This window comes from Epinephelus moara, chromosome 11 (genome assembly GCF_006386435.1).
Source record: "Epinephelus moara isolate mb chromosome 11, YSFRI_EMoa_1.0, whole genome shotgun sequence".
NCBI lineage: Eukaryota > Metazoa > Chordata > Actinopteri > Perciformes > Serranidae > Epinephelus > Epinephelus moara.
In genome coordinates, this window is record NC_065516.1 from 1,749,457 (window position 1) to 1,757,300 (window position 7,844).

The following is a 7,844-nucleotide window of genomic DNA, read 5'->3' on the forward strand; positions in this document are numbered from 1 at the left end:
TGAGTCATTAAAAAACAATCTGGTCTTCATTAGGGGCTTTATGGCTTTAACTTTAATTTGTCACTTAAAATGTAGTGAAGAAATGTATGTTTACTCAAGTACTGTACTGAACTACAGTTTTGAGGTACTTAAATTTTTCCATTTTCTGTTACTTGACACTTCTACTCCACTATAATTCAGAGGCAAATATTATACTTTGTACGCCTACATTATTTGATACCTTCAGTTACTTGTTCCTTTGCAGATTCAGATTAATATTCAACATCTAAATCAACAAAAATATTTTGATGTAATATTATATGTGAGGATAAGACTTTCATAAGAATTGAAAATTCATAAGCTACCCAGCAGTATATAAATTAATTAAAGTTAGCTCCTCCTTTACCAGCAGCAACATCAAAGTGATGAAAACACATTAATGCATCAGTGATTATAATCCAATAATATACATTATTCTAAAATAATGAGTACAGTTATTTTTTGGTACTTTTTGTACATTTTTTATGCCAATACTGTTCTTTTTCTGAAACAAAAATATGAACACTACTTGCAGCAGAGTATTTCTACATGTGATAATGCTACTTTTACTTAGGTAGGAGATCTGAGTACTTCTTTGACCACTGTTAATACTTGTGTCATCTGAAAGTGTTAATCAGGACTTTGGCTAAATGTAGGTACAAAATATCTTGTGCACTCGAAATTTGAATGAATCATAAATGTGATAAACCTTGCGAACCATGTGTGACTAAAACCTACCTTGTAACTGTGCATGCGACTTGACATCTGCACTTTGTGTCTTTCAGTATTTTCTATTTCAACAGCATAATCTAGAGCACAATTTTAGGCTGTTTGCAGTATTTTTAGACTCAGCATATTTAAATGTGATGACTCTCAGGCTAATTCTTAGGTTAGTCAGCCCTGTGATATTTTGGATAGAAATTCATTTGTAAACAAATGTTGAACTATATATTTGAGACTCTGAAGACTGGGGCACCCTGGTAGCTGCCCTTTGTACGCACCACCTGTCACTGCTACTAAATGGATGGTTTGGTGAGATCCTTGGTTTGGTCCTGCTGGGGTTGGTCACAGGCCTGACGGAGGGCGCACCATTAAGGCCAAGTCTTTACCACAACACTGTAAGCTCAATCCGGCTTGGGTCCGTTGTTGCATGTGATCCCCTCTCTCCCACATATTTCCTGCCTATCTCTGTCAAATAAAGCAGAAATGCCCCTCAAAAAAGCACAAAAAAAAAAAAAAGACAATAAATTAATTGAGCCATGAAAAAAAACTAAATAAATTAATAAGATAAAATAAAGGTAAAATAATAAACATCTTACTCGGTAAATTAAGACAACAGTAAAGTTTTCTTTTTAAAAGTGATTTATGTTGTATAATTTTAGCATTTTTTCAGAATTAACTGTAATCTGAAATAATAAATAATAATAATAAATTACAGTAATTTCAAGATAAAGTTTAAACACCAGGCATATTCAATTCAATTCAATTCAATTCAATTCAGATTTATTCATTTTTATTTATAGAGCCCAATAACACAAATCACAACACAAATCATAATTACAACATCTGACATCCCTCTGTCCTTGGACCCTTACAGTGGATAAGAAAAAACTCAAACACACACACACAAAAGAAAAAAATAATATGACCATTCATCCAAAAAGAAAGATATACAGAAATAAGGGACAGCACAAACAAACCTAAAAATACATTAACACTCAACAGTAATGAAATTTTTTATTCCATTTATTTTGATATTTTCTGCAGAATAAGCAGTGTCCTTATTGTAAGGCATCAGCTCAAACCACTGCACAACAAATAAACTGGATGTGAGTGTTCTGCTGAAGCACAGAAACACACATAATAAAAATCATCTTTTACATATTCAGTATCTCTGTGCAAAAGTGCAACTGCAAATGCTTTGAACCCAGAACAAGATAAAAGTCCCCAAAGGAATATTTCTGTAAATTAAACACATTTGATCTGTCTGATCTGTCTGCATCTTCATAACACCTCTAACTGCCATCACCCTTCCTTCCGTCTTCTATAATCACTGAGTATATTTCTGTCTGTTGTCTCTGTCACTCTTTGCAAAGATCTCGTTTTTTATCACGTTGTCACTGAAATGAAAAACATGTCACTGATACAAATGAAAACAGGTTTGTCCTCAGAAAACCTCCATTGTCCCAAATTCCTCCCTCCTGCAGTTCTCATTTGTGCCACAGGATGGCACCACAAAAACACTGTCTAAATCTGACAGTGCCAAAAGTATATGGACAGCCCTGTTCTTATCCTTTGTTGTAATTTTAGTCGGGGTCTGTTTTTACTGGTTTGTTCTAGACTCCTTAGGTTTAATCAAGGTAAGCCTTGATGCTACAGCATACAATTATGTTTTACACTGGAGTGTTCTTCCAACTTTGTGTCAGCAGTTTTGCGTTTGTCTCCTTCCTTTTTTAACATGACAATGTTGAAGTGCACAAAGCCAACTCCAGAAAGAAATGTTTTTCCCAGTTTGCTGTAGAATAACTTCATCTCAATCCTATCCAAGACCTTTTGAGATGAACTGGAACACAGACAGTGAGGCACACCTGATCACCTCACTGATGCTTTTGTGTCTGAATGGGAGCAAATCTCTGCAGCAGGTTGCACATGTACTGGGAAGACTGAAACCAGGAGAGTACAGGGGAGCAGCACATTGATGCCCATGTTGATGGAATCACATCACATTTTAGTGTTGGGGTGTCATACTTTTGTCTGTGTTGTGTACACCCACCAGCCACCATAGTAAAACTGTCAGGTTAATTGCATTGATCATCCCATTACAATGCAATATTCTGCAATGAAACCTTGGGTCCTGGCATTCCTGTGGATGCCAGCTGACGTGCTCCACCCACCCAAACAAAGTTGCAGACCAAGGCATCAACCTGGCCTCCCAGTTCCTCAGATCCCAATCCAATCAGACATCCAAGGGATGTGCTGTTATCCCACCTCAAAACCCACACGACTCAAATGATCCGCCACTATCACCCTGGTGCCCATCAGTACTTGGTACTAGTACTAGTACTAGTGCAGTACTTGGTCCGCACTGGTGTTTGGGTGGGTGGTGCATGTCAAATGGCATCCACATGAATGCCAAAGTGCAAGGTTTCCCATCAGAACACCACTTTGTAATGACTTAAAAATGTTATTCACTTTACTTATCAGGGGTTTTAATACTGTGACTGATCGCTGTATATCTGTGCAACTCTCTCCTGTCACTTTTATCTTTTGATTCAATCTAATCTCATCGTCATGCAAGATTTCTCGCATATGAATGATCTAAATCCCCAGTGTGACACACAGGCCAAGGTTTTGGGTGAAGATTGTGTCAGATAAGACCTGAAGGGTAACTTATTTTTGATTTATCAGCCTGTACCTTATTTCCCCATGTTTTTTGTCTATGTGACTAATGGGAACAACAGTTTTTGAAACTTAGTGAGATGAAACAGACTGCAATGTAACCACTTGAGGCATGTTCGCACTGTCAATGCATGTTTACTAAAAGCATTTGTTTTCGTCACTGACAGGCTCACATTGTTATTGTAATTGTATGACAGCCAGCATATTTTCACATCTTACTGGGTGAACTGAGGGTTTATTTCAACCAAATCTAAGATGATGATTGTTGGAACAGTGGTAATACGAATCAAGACAGTCTTTGAGTGTTTTATTTTGCCTGTCAGTGACAAAAACAAAGCCTTTAATTGGATGTGAGTTAATGGTGCATAATTGTTCCGAGTGGTTACATTGCAGCCTGTTTTGTCACTGCCGGCTGCAACCATGTCTCTCAACACTGGACCAATTTAGTCACTTAGACACAAAAAGTGTGGGCAAAAGGGATGACAAGGTTAAAAAAATGTTGTAATTTGCCTTTAATATAACTTAGTGATAATTTTTTAGGCTTCAGAAGGTCAAGAAGTGATTTTGGGTGTGTCTGTGAAAAAATACCTGTCTTGGCATGACCTCACTGACTGTGGTGTGTGTTCCTGAAAATGACTGTACAAAGAGACACATGACCTCATCCAGACACATGAAAAGGATTCACACACTTTATATTAATTGCTGTTCACAGCCTAAAACATACAATTTAGTGTTATTGCGCTTTATGTCTAATTACATTTTGCTCTCAGTTTTGGTGTTCATTTGTTACGCATCAGGACTTCTGCTGTGCAGTGTTGCTTACTTGCATACAGAAACTGCAGATGGAAATTAGCTGATAGATGAATCTGGGGCAATACATCTCTTCTCCATGTGTGAGAGGAATGTTTAATCCATGGTCTCTGACTAATAAATGTAATAAACTAAATGTAATATGCAATATTTGGTATTTTGGTTTTCTTTTATGTACAGTTACCGCCAGCATTTGTTTATTCATTTGTTTATTTGTCTGCAGATTTCAGTGTGTGGTCGCAGATGCGATCCTAAAAGGAGATAATGGGTGTGGCCTGCAGGTGAGTCAGAAGCTCCAATCTTGTCAGATGCTGAGATTCTGTCTGCAGCTGTAGAGAGCAGTGACAGCAGGGCGTGTGAAATCAGGACTGTGCTTTCAAGCATGTGTTCACAGATCTGTCCCTGCACGCTCTGAAACCTCCACATGCAGATTGACTCAGTGATTTGTATAATGCTTGAATTAATTGGAGAGCTGGCTTTGCTTGCAGGTAGTTTCCCAGTGGAGTGGAGACTCCTGCCCCTCGAGTTCCTTCCATTATTTCCACAGCAAAGGGCTGGAGTTATTGTAGAAAGGTTAAAACATGGGTACAGTTCTTGACTGTGGATTGGATTCATGTAAAGGGAATTTGGGCTGATCTAAGTCACAGATCAAATCAGTAGATTTTTCAGAAAATAAATACCTGGTGATATTTGAAAAACCCAGAACATATCTAAGCAACACTGATTGCTGTTCTGAAAGTATTTGGAGAATCCTCAAAGATTCTTCTAACCTTCTTTAAATATTCCATCTGCTGCATGATAAAAAAAAATGTTTTCATCACAGAAAATTGTACCTGTTTTTCCTAAATAAAGATGGAAATGACATATCTCCATGCTCAGCGTGTACAACATGAACCCAAATTTACCTATATTCCATGGAAAAGAAAGGAACTGGAGCACACAGATTCATTTGAAGCCTTTGATTGTGCAAACAGACTCAAAAGTCTGTCAAAATGGACAAAGACAAAAGGCAAACACATATATAGTCAACCTAGAACAGGTGTGCAATGGAATTTGGATAATTTCAAATCTATTAGATAATGGATCCACAGGTGGGAGGTGCCATAAAGCCTGTTTACACAGTGTGCACTGTTCTGCTCTGGTTTCCAGGTTGAAGGACATGTTTCCTTGAAATGGTGAGCAATAGGCTTTGAGGTACATTTTCTCTCATTTGTTGAATGTGTCAGAGGTGTTCCCCAATCAGCAGCCTCTTGTATACTGTATAAACCAAAATCCAGTAAATCTTAACTCATTGTACATACAGGTTTTAGCTTTATTTCACACTTACTTTGGCAATGTAAACATATGTTACATACACCAATAAAGCCAATTCAGTATTGGCCTAATTAAACCCCACCGTATTAAAAGACTGCGTAACACAACAGGGTGTTCAACAACACACCACTGTTCTGTTTAATTAAAAAGTTTTGCTGCATATTGTCAGGGCTGAACATAGCTCTGGTATTTACATGCATTCTAGTGATCTGTGCACAAGTGGACAGCTGAGACACATCACTGTTCACTCCTATGTCTATCATGCATCTCCAGCTGACCACCTGCGTTCAGTTTTCATTACTACTTACGACACTTTCGTGAGAAGGTCAAAGGGCCTTACACACAGTTAGGTCCACACCCTTGCTAGTCATGATAGTAGTTGTGCTGGTACAGCTGGAGGTATTGCTATCAGCATACACATTTCCTTCCACAGGGCAAAATGATAGATGGTCAAGCAACACTTCCTCCAACTCATCGTGAAATGGATAAGTTATAGAGCGCTAGCAAGCTGTTACTAAAACAACCACCATGTCCTGCACTGATAACATATTTTACTGTTACATGCTTGTTGGGGACTCCCATTACTAAAGATATGTGGTCACATGCATCCCAGACCACCTTGGCAAATGGTCTGAGTGACTGTCTCCCAATGAGCCTGTTTAGACCTGGTATTACTGTAACATGCATTTTGCGTAATCCGTTCACAAGTGGACAGCGCTAAATACACATGTAAATGACCACCATGATGCATTGTAGTCCGATCACTCAAACCACTTGCTGAGGTGTCTGAGATGCATTTCAGCACATATCTTTGGTAGTCTAAACACTAATGCATCCGGATGTGTCCCTGACAAGGACGATGTCATCCATGCAAGACGTGGTGGTTGTTTTGGTGACAGTGCACTTAGGCTTTATCCATCGTTTTGCCCTACGGAAGAAGACGTGTTTGCTGACAATGGTATCTTCAGATCTTCAGATGTTCTGACACAACCAGTAACGTGACTACCAAGCATATTACAGAGCAGCTAGCAAAGTGTGGTAACAAAATCAGTAACGAAATCTGAACACATGTGGTCAGCTGGGGACGCATAACAGACACATCTGTGAAAATTGATGTGTTTCAGCTATCCACTTGTGTTCGGCTTACCAAAACACATGTTAAAACCAGGAATAAACAGGCTCAGAATGTCTTGGTGGTTGTTTAGACTCTTTAGGGCTGTCGATTTGTGATTGGATCACCCAAGGCGCATGTTAATACCAGGTGTAAACAGGCTGATGCCCAAGTGCCACATCTCCTGCAGTATAGACACAGAAATCTCGTATAGTTACAAAGACAGAAGTACAAAAGTACCAGTATTGCATCCATTAATTGTAATAAATTAGAGGAAACTTCTTCAGTCTTTGATAGTTTTATACAAAATAACTCATTAATATTCTTTTTGTGTTTTACAAAAATAGCAAAAACTAATGGCATTTCCAGTTGCCTGGATAACAAAATAGAAACATATACTTTTTATTGTACAGCAGATGGAAGATTGTTTCATCCAGTTGATTGGAAGAGTCTTTAAGGATTCTGGAAACACCTCCAGACCAGCAGGAAGTTTTGTTAAACAACCTTCTCTCTGTTTCAAAGGTTGCTGGTTATACATTTTTCGGAGAATCAGATTCTTATCTCTGTTAATGGAGTACATTAGAGGCACAGACAGGAGGTGGACTGATCAGAGGGCACTAACATCACCAATTAAGGTTCTCTCTGATGTGACATTAAGACATAAATGAAACATGGAAATGTCCCATGGGGGCAGGGTGGTCGCCCCCTGATGTGTGTGTGCTCACCCCTGTCAGTTAATGCTTTATCTGGAGTGTACAGGTGTGTGTCCTTTGCCAAGGTCTGAACTGATCACATTTCACCCATAAAACTTTAATTTGGACTATACATTACAGATTTAAAGATCTCTGTAGCATCAAAAGGTTTTACATTTAACTAGTCAAAGTCGTTGACAAAAAGCTACCAGTTGTGATACGGTGCTGTTGAGGTTGGTTAGCAGCCTCAGACGCAACCTGCCACCGCGCTCTTGAAAGTTGGCACAGAAAAGGCACAAGGTTAGCGCCCAGTGTCTGACCTTGTGTTTTCCAGGTGGCTAAAGATACAGTATGTGTGCAGCCCCTTAAAGTCATTTTTCTTATTATAATAATAATAATAATGATTACTAGTCCATAGCCATTGGTAGCTTTGTCACCTTCTACCTATGCCAGTCCTCAATGCCTATGTGCAGTTTCACATAGATTGAACACGTCAGCGA